Below are 13,086 nucleotides of genomic sequence, written 5' to 3'. Positions count from 1 at the left end.
GTGGATTTTTGCAGAGCAGTGAAGGATAGTGAGCATAGGCACCAAGCAGCAGGATATGCAAATGACAAATTTCTTCCCCACAGTGTACAGTACAAAAAGTTCCTCGGTCGCAGGATATAGGAGACCACAAAGATCTGGAGGGCAAACCTAGGGGAAAACTATATTTAAGACTCATTTTGCTGCACATTAAGGGACTCCTGTCAGTTTTGGTGAGGGCTGAATTGGTCCAGTAGCTTACTAATAGGCTAAGTATGGTAGGCCTGATCTTTACTCTTGCATGTAGCATCACAGCCCAAAGATTTGTATATGATGATGTATAGAAACAGACTGTGCGGCATTGGCCTCAGCTGTATTTTGTGCAGTAAAGATGTGGAGACTCCAGATTTTACAAGGAGCTGGCATGGGTCTTCTGAATGATTGACCACACTGAGAATATATTACAATTGAAAAGATATCAAAACAAATATAAAGCTTGATAGGACTCACGTTGGCTATGTCGGTAATGTACAAACACATTGTCTAGGATTTCAGAATCAGAACTATTATTCACTGTAAAGAGTTTTACTCCAGGTGCCCACATAATGACACCAGAATTGGAACAGCAGAACTGTGCTTCTCCTTCCTGGAATGCTAGGAGGGTTTAGGAACTGGCACTGTAAAACAGATCATTGGGCTGAGGTTTAGGTAATGCAGTGCCCTGGGATTGTTTGGGAACAGCAACAGACTGTTTCTTCCTTTGTTTTTCATTAAAAAAAGCCCCAATAATTTGCCGTTTTGATGTTGTACACAGAAAAGTACTTGTGACAACCTACAAATAGGAAAGGCTTATGAAACGAATATTGTGTCCATTCAAAAGACATCATATTACTTCTCTGAGTCAAATTTCTGGCAGAGGTCCACTTAGTCTTTTTGGGCTTCCACAGGAACAGGCAAAAATATTCCCATTTGTATTCTGCACATAAGCCTTGAGCATAAAGGGAAACTGAAATTATCAATGGAAGGTACTGAAGCCCTGTGAAGTTCTACAGTGCAGCCTGATACTTTTAATCCCTCTTTCAGAATTCCTGGAATATCTCCACCTAGCCATGCAAGTCAACATTAAGCTTAGAGCAAAAGGATTTAATGTTTAATGTCTAATCAATAGTTAATGATATTATGTCTTGTAGCTTCTCTTATCCCAGTTCAAGTCTTTTAGAGGGTCAGGTAGTCATCTAGTCTGAAAGAAACATTTCTGGGAAAAGGAATAGGTTTATCAAAACTCCATCAGCCATAAATAAACTGAGGCCCAGTCCTGGAATCCTGTTTAACAAAACTTCCCATGGGAGGTAGTAGATTGTTTGTTCATATATGAGATGAATGAAAGTTGGTGATTGTCTTTCTGGTACGATGATTACAAGTGCTGTCTAGACAAGGACTGCAGAATTAGGCTCCCTTATTTTACACAGACTGCCAAATGTGTATATTTGTTTAGGGTCAAGGTCTACTGAGTCCTGTGAGACTAGAGTTGAGCCCCCATATCTCAGACCTGCTTAAAACCTTTTTTAGTTTTTTTGTCCCATTTCATTCACCTTAAGAATTTATGAAGTGCTGAAAATCCTTGCTAAGCTTGGCCTTCAGCCCAATCCTGATCCATTTCCTTTTCCTTTAAGTAGAATTCCTAATTGGATATGCTCTAATATAATGGGCTGTAACCTAATTAATTATCCAGCTATTAATTGAAGTACAAGGCAGTACATTGTTAGTTTCACTTAGCCACGCGTGCGTGTGTTCGGTGAAACTGCAAAGACATCAGTCATGCTGACAGGGACAACTTCAGTCATCTTCTGTGCGACTGCCCTTACCATTGTTCCATGACATGGAGCATTAGGCAAGGTGTCTGGCAGCACGAAACCCCCCAAACAAATCAGGTGGCCTGATGAATACTGTATCTTAGCTGAGAGAATGGCAAGAAAATGTATCATGAATGCAAGCACTAAATTACTGTATGAATTATGCCTTTCATAAACAGTTTCCTGCCACCAGTGAATGATAGCAACTACATTAGCATGGGGAGCTTGTATCCAGTTAATAATCTGAATGCTAAGGAGTTTTTTCCTCCTGACAGCACGGAATTGTTTTATAAATTTTTAAAAAATGTGAAATAGGTGTTTGACATGAATGATTAAGGGAAGCTATTTAGAATTGCAGAGTGAATTAAAGCTTTAAAATGTCTTTACACAGTTATAGACAGAAGCAAAAGTACTGGAACTGGAATAATGAGCTAGGAAATTGCTTCTTTGAAAGGAGAATCATTTGAAAACTGCCTTTCCAGAAATAATCTCCTTCCAGTTTTACTTCCCTGAGTTAAATTGTTTTTAATTCTTGACACTCAACAGTGATGTTGATATAGATCAGGAGTCTCACAAATAGGGTTTCTTATATCTTAGAACAACAGCTTGAAATGTTGAAATCTCCTTTAGGGAGATTTTGGAGAGTTATGTTTTATTGACCTTTGGAAAAGGAAGAGGCCATTGCCACTGAAAGCTATTTTCACTTTTCCCACATCATCCTTTTCTACACACTGTCCAGTAGAAATAGCACTCGTGCTACTCCACTGAGAATATTAAACTTCCAGCAAAGTTTCTAGATTTCTAACGCTGCTCCCCCTTCCCAGAAATGGTTCATGATTTTCAGTCTAACGCTCCATAGCGCTTATCATAAACCTCAGAAAAGGAGAGCATCATTGCCTGTGTTTACCTGGGGGAAACTACAGCACAGAAATGGGGGGGAGGGGAGGGGGACTCATCCAAATCATCTCAGTGATTTGGTGACTGAGCCTACTGTTTCCTGATGGCTTGTTCCTTATTCATATCCTCCTGTTGGTCAGAGGTGAGATCTCAGGGGCTGTGCTCACATTTTGTATTAATAGCAGGAGGGAAAAATACTTCAGATGGAACTCTTTTTCACTCATTGTCTAGATGCCAGCATTCCTTTATCATACTTTTAGAGACAAGAGTATTTCTCTCTAAAGCAGTGCTCTAGTGCATCAGGTGAAGATCTACAACTTACCATGACTACCCTAAGGCTCTTCCAAGTCACACTTGGCTGAGCTCACACAGCTGGTGGCACTTGAGTTTGCTGATGTAAAAGTTGGGAACCAAAGGGTGGGTTCTTCTTCAATTCAGACCTGCTCCTTTTCTGCACTGCTATAATCTGAAGTTTGTCAGCTCCATTTGTGCCACAGTGCAGCAGGAGATGGCTTCTTGGAAGTGCTGATTTGCTCCTCCCTCCAGCTTCCCAAACCTGCTATCAAACCTTGCCCTCATTGGTGTGAAAGAAGGTAAGAGGCCGGAGGGCTAAGAATGGTAAGAAATGAATAATTAGGAAACCTAAGTCCAACTCCACCTGGTGGTGTCCAGCAGAAACCCTGTGGTTCCAATTTCTACACCAGCTTGGGTTATTAGGTAGCATGTGTTCATTACTACGTGGAGAGGCTTGGAGAAAAGCAAGTTGTCGTCACACAGGGGAGGAATGCTCAGCTTTTCAATAACTTTGTTATGCTTAAAAAAAGTCTATAGATATCACTTTTTTTTTTTAATTTAAGACAAGTGTAAAGACAAATAGGGTTCAGCTAAATTTAGCATGTAATGGCTGAGGGGATAAATGAGGAAACTGGTTAAGATTTGAAATGAAGAGAGTCTGGTTGAATAGGAGTTCACTGATAAAGTGCACTGAGCTAGGCTTGCAGCTTAATGTCTTTAAAGCATTTTAAATTTGGACCTGAGAGGTATTTATAAGTTTTGGTGCTGGCTGAAGCCAGCATGTAGCAGATGGGCAGGTAGTTTCATTTAACTGTCCTGGAGAACTTGAAAATTTAAGATTTTGGTGTAAGTGAAACTTGTATAGGTGGTAGCTCTTCCTATGCTGGAAGTTCTCCTGCGCAGAGAACCCCTCTAGGCTACTGTTTTGGAGACTATAGAAGATCAGAGTCAGTGCATGTGACTCTGCTCCACTGAACTGCTCTCAGGCTCATCAACAAGAATGTTTCCACTCTGTGCAGGGGCATGGAATAAGATCAATATTGATTCTGATTCCACATTTTTCAGTTTTCAACCTTAAGCAGAATCAACCCAAGGATGCAATTAAGGGTATGCCTAAGTTTTCATGCTGTCGCTTTGTAGTACCACTTGAGAGCCAGAAATGAGATCTCCTTCTTGGTTTTTCTCATGCTTTAATGATATTAGACCCTTGTGTTTTGTAGTACCACAAATCGCTTGAAATGCAAAATTTCACTTGGAAATGGACTGTGATGGCAGAGGAAGGGAGATACTTGAATTTCTGTGGATAGGTGTCAAATACAGGCATAGATCAAAGCAGTAAGAAGTTTTATGTGCCAAGTACTAGAATAGCATGTATCAAGGGATGCAGTATCATAGTGGCAGTTTTTAAAAGCAAGCATATGTTGCACTTTATTTTTCTTGTACATAAGAAAGAACATTGCCAAGACTAAATGGCATTAGGGTTTTGATAACAACAGTTTTAAACTTTGTGTGGGAGGGAGGGGTAATGTGTCTTGATTGTGGTATAATTTTGGATGGGTGTTGTTTTTCCTCTCCCCCCGTCCCAACCCAGTATTGTCTAGAAGCATTTGTACATTCACCTGGAGCAGATCAAGCTACAGAACTGACACACTTTCAAAAAATGACTTAGCTCCACTTAGCATAAGCCTGGGATGCAACCCTGGAATCACATAAATCTTTCAGCAAAATGACCAAATAGTTTGCTGCTCTCATCTCGGGTACTGTGTGGCCTATTGTGTGTAAAGGTAGCTTGCAAAAAGACAGTGCTTTGGTGATGGAGGTTGGTACACTTTAGATAACATCTTGGACTTGCAGGGATAGGAGTTACCAATCTCCGTCTATAACACCTGCTTGTGATAAATTCTGCATTTAGTAACTGCTGCATGCTCATAGGCAGATTTAAGGCAAAACATTTGGGAAAACGATGAATGATTTAGTCAAAATCCTACATATTTTGAATATAATGTTTATTGGCTCTAGTTTTAAAAATAAAGGTGTCTCTGTTCTTTGCACTTGCAAGGTATAGCATCCTCATAAGCCTGAGTCAAAGCCTTTAAACATGCGTTTGCACTAATGGACTTGTTCACGTTTGGATTACTGGTGTTTGTAAGGCCTTTGGTGGATAGAATCAAATGCTAGCTGCTTTGCAGCCTGAACTGTTTGAAAAAAGTGGAAAACTGTGTGTTATCTTAGACTATTCTGTGGCAATGCTGACAAATGCTGACTCTCTCTTAATGGTGATTACTGTATTAGGAATCTGCAAAATATGCTTAGCTTTTTGCTATCATATCTGTTCTGCAACAAATATCAGTGTAACAGAAATGCTAAATATAAAACCACCCAATAGGATCATGAACAACAGTGACATGGGGTCCATCCTTAAATATTTATCTGCAGGGATCAAGCACTGTTCTTTGTTATTTGACTGTGCTCATAGGAAGAGGAGGCTTGGACTGTAGAGTTGGCAATAGACTCCGTTTGGGTGTCTAGATTAGTGTGTTAGTTCAGATCAGGAACTTTTGACGTGAACTTCTCAGTTGTTCTTGCTGCGTGTGCTTTGGTCTGGATTCCTTTTCTGTGAATTGAGACTGGGAGATATTCTCCAGGCACGTACCTGAAGTTCCAGAAATGTCCTATGGCATAGATGTCAGGTTCACAGAGCCAACTCTTCTGCTCTACAGATCTGTCCCTCTGTGCCATGCTAATATAGCCATAGGCTGTGAGTGGTAATTTAAGGCTGGTAAAAGTCTTCAGGAAGTTTGACAGCTCTCTGAGCTCAGATGAAGGTTTTTACCAGAGTTCTTAAATCATTCTTGAAATGATACTGCTTTAAGCAATAGCACAACTTTAGCCTGTCTCAAAAGGACTGGCATTTAACACAAAGGCAGACAGCCTCCTTTCTCCTCAGACAGAAAATTACAGTCACTAATGCACCTCAGAAACCGCTTAAAACACCAGCCTCTTCCTACTGTGCTCTTATGTCAACAGGAGATCTCTTAGAGATAATACTGGTAGGCTCTGCTCCTTGGAAGGCTCTTCCTCTTCATGGGTGAGTTTTCTAGGTGTTGCTTGGTGTCTGCACAAGATGGGATAGATAACAGGCAGCTTGTCACTCAGACACGTAACTGCAGAGCCATTCATATATGCATGCTTCAATGTATAGCATATATCAAATACTTCCTTGTGTGCTGCTGAGTTGGATGTTTGTCAGGCTGAAAATTGCAGTGGAAGATTTCCCTTTCCAGAGGGCAGTATGCATTAGTGATCCAGCAGACTTTTGCTTTGTACTAATGACAAAATTTCTTACCTAGAAGGTGAACTTTAAATCCCACAAAAACCATTGACCCTGCCACAGAAATCAGGCCAGGGAGTTAGTTTTTCAGTGGCTGTTTCTGTCATCTGTTTTGCCATGGTTTATGTAGAAATGCAGTCATTATAACAAGTAACCTGTGGAAGACATCTGTAGTCATGCACCTCCAATGCAGGCATTATTTCTGTCATGCATATGTGATCTTCATTGTCCAAATGGCTCTTTCTCCATCCCTCTTCTAGACAATTACTGCTCTCAACTTGAGGTGAATTAACATTGAAGTGATGCTGTCACTCTGATTTTGTAACTGAAGATCCAAAGATTAAACTCAGATAAAATTTCTCATTGAATACAGATTCACAGTATGTAAAGCAAGGTTCCTTGTGAGTACATTTTAAAGGAATAAATATTGGGAATATAAAGGACTAAGTATCTAAATATCCCTTCTAAAAAGGAAGGAGGGATATGATTATGTGTATCTTAGTTTAAAAACAAACAAACCAACCCGGATTCATGAAGTCTGTAAGGGGGCAGGGGGAGAGCACAAGTAGAGCCATGGCACCACCTGTAAATGGCAAGTGGCAGCCAGTGTTTTGCCCTGGGATAAAATCAGACCTAGGTTACTGCACTCTCATCCTGAACAGGACCAGTAAGTGCTCAGTCCCAGAAAAGGGGGAACAAAGTCTCCAAGTATGATTAAACTTTGTGGCTACTCCAGTGCTTGTACATGCACAAATGGTGAACAGCAGCAATGCTGACATTAGACTAAGGCGTGAGTTTCACTTTCACAGAAATAATTTATGGCCATCCCCAGCTGTTATGATGATAAATGATGACAAATAAAATAGCTCAGTGGTGAGGAATCTGTGTGAGTAAACTAGGAAAAGGGTGAGCAGGCAGAGGCTGCAGCTGGCTAGGACTGAAGTTGTACAGAGCTCTGAAGCTTAGGACAAGCAGACAGAAAGTAGCTTTAGACTTACTTTGTTATTGTATTTCTTTTAAACCTAAGAGAACCCTACTCTTACAACTACTTCTTTGCATGATTCTGCCTCTAGAATCACCATAGGAAAATGTGCACCAATGTCAGCTTGACATGAATCATTGTCTTCAGTCACCTTGGAGACCAGTCACATTTTGGTGATCAGCAGTGCAAGCACGAGGTACAAACACTCAAGGTGGCTTGGAAGAGCCAGCAAGCAGGACTGCCATGGCTGTTAGAAAGAGTGCAGAGAGACGCCTGTAGATTAAGGCAGCCTCTCCATTTGTGTATATGCACACCTCTTCCTGTGAGTGTCAGTGTCCTCTTTGTTTCATAGAGAAAAACCTGACCTCCTGTTTCACCCCAGTGTACAAACACCTGAAGTACTGGCAGGATGATGGCAGGATCAGCCTTTTGTTCTAATGGTGCAAAAACAATCTGTCAGGCTGATTTCTTGGCCCAGGTAAATCTGTTCCAGGGCCAGTAACAGCTGCCACGTTTTTCTTCAGGAAATTCCAAGCCTTTGCAGCAAGGATTAAGAAGTAAAGCTCTGCTTTGATTTACAGTTTCTCTGGATTTGCTGTTCTGACTGACCATGGCCTCTGATGTAACTGAAACTGGGTTTAAGTGCAGGCATTCTTGAAAGAGTTATTGCAGATCACAAAGACCTAGGCTGAGACTGAGATGTTGCTAGGAGGCTGTGTCACGGCTAGTGACCAGATCTCCTGCCTGTTCCACACAACACTAAGATTATGGATCTTCTGGGAAAGACAAAGGTGGCATGGCCAAGTGCCACCCAGGATCTCACTTTTCTTATGGTGACTGTCAGTAGGGAAGCAGAAAGTGAAGTATGTGAAATGCTTGGCCATGGTCCAAGGTTTGCGTGTGGTTGTGAGGTGGTAGGGTTCAGAAGTAGAAAGTCATAAAACTAGATACTCTGTGACTGATGCCAATAATCTAATAAAAGCATTAGTGAGACTCCACTATGGAGACAAGACTACTTAGTTTGGGGCATGTACAGCTGATTGATTAATAATGGCATGTGTGAATGTGAATGCTCCCTCACTGCTGGACTGTAGGGAAACTGGGGTTTGTCACCTTATTATAGCTCTGCTCTGTCAGCCTGAGAAGGGAGAGAAAACAAGGTGGCACAGTCTGACTAAAAATTCTATAGGCTGGATCCTAATTGCACTGAGTAAATACAATGACTCTGAGGTATTCCACAGTGAGTCACCTAAAGCCGCTAGTTAAAGATGTGCCTGTGTTTTTTCTCAAGATCTCTCCTTACCAAAGGTCAGTGCTTTCCAGAAACTGGGTCAGACAGGCTAAAAGGTGGGTATTGAAGAAACAGAGTTGGTTGACTGTAGGGGAAAATGGCAGGGTAAAGAATTATCTTAACTACTTTTTGTTCCCTGCTTATCCTCATGGCCCAGAAGTGTGTGCTTGCCCATGGAATTCAGAGCCTAGTCAAGAACTCTAGCCTAGAAATAGGTTTGATAACTATTCTGCCTTAAAATTGCATAAATTCTACAATAGTGAAAGTTTTTCTCTGTTCATATTTAAGGGCTCAATGCTTTAGTCGGTGATTTCGGTGAAACAAGGGCTCAAATCATGATGTGATACTGGGCTAATAAAGAATTGGACTATACCTAAACATGAATTGCCCTCCTAACCTTTGCTTGGCCTGAAGTATGCAAAAGCATTATGATCTCTTATCCACCTGGCCATGCACTAGTTATCAAATAGTAAAGATGTGCCTTCCTGAAAGTATAGCTTTAAACCCAGTGGGTGGGTCAGAAAGGTTCCTACATAACCAAATCTAACCTTCAAAGATAGATCATTGTCACAGAACATCTTCCAGTGTCTTTTAAGGACAGAAACCCTACAGGTGATGGTCTTAAAATTACTGAAGTATGTACCTAGAAGTATTTTTAAGGAAGAATTTGGAGCTGAATTTCAAGTTGTATCCCAGAAAACAAAAGGCCAGAGATGTTTACAGAGGTCCCCTTTTGGGGTGCGTAACACCTCTAGGTATCATTGAGATTGTCTTCTAAGTTCTGACCATCATCATGCCTGATTCTGTGCTTCTTGGTGATTGACTGAGGTTACCTGAAATGGGTTGTCATGCTGCCCTAAGATACCAAGTTGTCCAGTCCCAATGTTTCCCCCTTCCTTCTTGCTTTGTGGGATTCCCAACAGTGGTTGCACCCTGGTTCTGCTGCTATTACCCATCCTGTGGAATCCTTTTTCTAAAGTTATTGGGATGCATCATGTAAATTGCCTTCCCATGCGCAAATATCCTTGACTTTGCTCAGTTAGTACTCCCCTTCTTGACCAGGTATCTGTTTGGGTCCTGTTTGCTTTGTAGGTGAAAATGTGCTATGGAGTCTCTTCCTTCTCTTCTCACAGATGAACGTGGCCTTTGCTGATGGCTTGGGAGATGCTTTCTTTTGTGCTTGATGCATTTGGCCCCGAGTGGATATATTCTTAGCTCATATGTACTATACTGCAATACTGGATGCTGGCCAAGAAGGTCCTGATATGGAACTGCTCTAGTGAATCATTTTGGAAATGTTAAAACTTCTACACTGCAAATCCATTATCTAGTTATTCCTATATATCAACCTCCAACACAGCCTCCTCTGAGGATTTCTGTTATACAGAGACCAGAAAATATATTAGATGAATCTGTGGTTTTACAGTTAAGATTCATGCTGGATGGAATGGGAAGGAGAGAATCATTTATAGTGGGATTTCACCAGTGTAAAATCTTTGGGAGAATGCTGAGAATTAAGAAACTCATACTGTGCTCTGTTAAGATGTTGACTCACTAGTGATTACTTTCCTGCTGATAAGTAAATCAAAATGGTATTAAAAGGTGCTTAAAGCAAAGAAAATACCCAGTTTCTGGAGTTTGATTCTGCTAGTTTGATCATTAACATATATATATATGAGAGATTAAGATGCTCTGTTTTGAGTACAAATCTTTGCTATTTTAGTGGGATCAAAAAAATTAGTTATTTATGAGGAAAATACTACATTTTTTCATAGCTTTGTAGTATCCATTGATTTTAGCAAACAATTCCCTTCTCGTCCAAATTCCTGCTCGGTTGTCACTGTTCTGCTGCCCACAGTTCATCCCTTGTTACTACTGAATGTAAAACACTGACTGTTAAATGTTCCTATGAAAATATGAAACTCTTTTCCCCTTCTCTCCATTTTTAGCGTTCTCATCATTTCTGTCATTTTTGGGAGATCTTCAGAGCAGAGTATCTCTATCTTTTCATTTCAGAGATAGATAAGGATGTAACTTTGAGATTAAGACTAGGTTACTTGACTAGACGCAATCTGAAAGTAGTGAGCAGGTGATACTCAGGGAGACAAAGCAGCAGCACTGAAGGTGTGACTGCAGCATGCTGTAGCAAAGATGTATGATTGTCTGCTACAAACACTTTGTACTGGTTCACAGTTCAGCAATCTGTGAGTATGCAACAAGAAACAGGTACCCAGGAAACCCCTTCGGTTAGCTTGTACACTAAGTTTCAAATTCATTTATGTACCACATCCATGTACAGAAAATAGAATGTACAACGCTTTTGTTTTTAAAGCGCTGACAACCTTTCCTGCAAGATCAGTTGGATAGATGGACACTTCATGTTTCAACTCAGTCACACATACTTGCTGCTTCTATTCTCCCCTTCATTAACTTTCTCAAGATCTAGCACAACAGAAGCATTATGTAAGACTAAATCATTCTTGCATAAATCTGAGTGAATGCCTTTCATGAAGTACTGGGTGCTTATCATGGCTATAAGTAAAAATGAATCACTTCCTTTTTAACAGGAGCTTTAAACCTTGTATATTATATAGGTAATTAATTGCCACAAGTGAAAATAACCTTTTGAGCTCTACGAATTTTCACAGCTGCTGACTGGAGGGGGAAAAAAACACACTGATAAATAGAAAGTAAGAATTTCCAAAAGAAATGATTCCCCACTCCAACTGCCTCTTTCAGCACAGAGCCCAGCTTATTTTTGTCTGAATGCTAAATGTTGTTAGCATTTATCTGTAGAGCTGGGGACATAAATATCATCCCTATGATAGGACAGAGTGAAAAAGAACAAAGCAAGAACAGTATGGAATTTGGAGGTGAGACTTCACGAACAGCATGGTGGGCAGGCAACAAGTCAAGAAGCATAGGTAATTAAGCTTTTCCTAGAGGCTAGCAGATCAAGTAGGTTCAGAGCTCAATAGCTTAGTAGCAGAATCCTGGAAGACCTCCAGGTATGTTAAGAGCATAATATATATAGCAAAATGCAAGCAAGATTCAGGGATGTACTTTGTGCATACTTTTAAGCTAAGAGATTAAATGTCTGTATTATGAGGCAAGATCAGTATATGGAATAAGAATCAGCAAAAGGAGATCCTAGGAGCAAAACTGGAAGAGAAAAATTCATTATCAGTCTCCTCAAGGAAAACTGGTGAGAATCAGCACAGGGAAAGATAAGAGGCTGCAGGAACTTAAGTTTTGAGAAGACAGTTGGGATTGTTGGCATGAAACCCAGTCATGCTAGAGGAATAGTTCTTTAGCCTGTCATCTTCCTCCACAATGGGCTAGTTATCTTCTGGTACAAGAATGACTTCCTTGCTTCATAAGAAGACTAGCAAGAGCAGGAGTAAGAAATTGGTGTTGGAAGATGACGTATGTGCAGGAATGTAATGGTCTGGACTGGGAGCAGGAAAATAAGGAAAGAGGAGGGTGACTGAATGTCAGAAACACACTTACCAGTCATGTCAGGAAATAGGAGATAGGAAATACTGATAGAGAAACTGTCTAAGTCAAAGCAAAGACAAATATTTGGTAAATAGCAAATTAAGTGAACACTCCATCTGGTGAGCAGCAGAGGAGATCTGAGGCTGGAGGGCATGGAGAGAAGGATGAAAATAAAATATTCTGCTAAAACAGCATGGTAAATCATCAACAGAGAAACTGAAATCCCTTCCTAGGCAAATGTAGGATGCCAAAGTATGGAATATAGTCAGTATATTAAAAGACCAGTGGATGGCAGCATGTTTTTACTACCAAAATACTGGATTGTCATGCCACATGTTTTGTTTATAACTCATATGCTGATTCATGTATCACGTCCCAGAAACAAATCCACTTTAGACTGGTAAGTAAGTTAGCACAAGCTGCAAAGACACTTGCTTTTTGTGTAAAGTTTGTACTTCTCTTTTGCCAAGACAGTGGTGACGATTACTGTAGCTGTCCTACACTAGATCATTTGGGAAATAAGCATCATGCTTTATAAAGATAAGGAGTGGAAGGCACACAATAAGAGTGAGAGAGAGACCAACTAGGAGAACGCAGGAGCATTGTGTGCCCTTGTACCTAGCTGAACAAAAGTTCCAGGAGTTTATAAAAATGTTTCAGGAAAAAAAACTCAGAAGGCTAAACCTAAAGAATGACTGTTAGGGCATCTACTTTTGATAATTTAGTGGGGTCTCAGTCCTATGGTTACTGTCTAATGAAGCTGATGATTTCTTCTTAAAAGTTGGGAATAAATCTGTAAATTGAAGAGGAAATATAACTCTTGAGGTACAAAATCATATAAAAAGAGGAAAAAAAAGAGTAACAACTCAGGCCACACTATAATAGCCATCCAACCAAATGCTGGTGAGCATGAAGTAGTTAAAGGAAAGACTTGCTTGCTAATCCGACTTCAAGAAACCACATT

Source organism: Apteryx mantelli, chromosome 8 (genome assembly GCF_036417845.1).
Source record: "Apteryx mantelli isolate bAptMan1 chromosome 8, bAptMan1.hap1, whole genome shotgun sequence".
NCBI classification, from domain to species: domain Eukaryota; kingdom Metazoa; phylum Chordata; class Aves; order Apterygiformes; family Apterygidae; genus Apteryx; species Apteryx mantelli.
Note: the sequence above shows the minus strand (reverse complement) of the source record.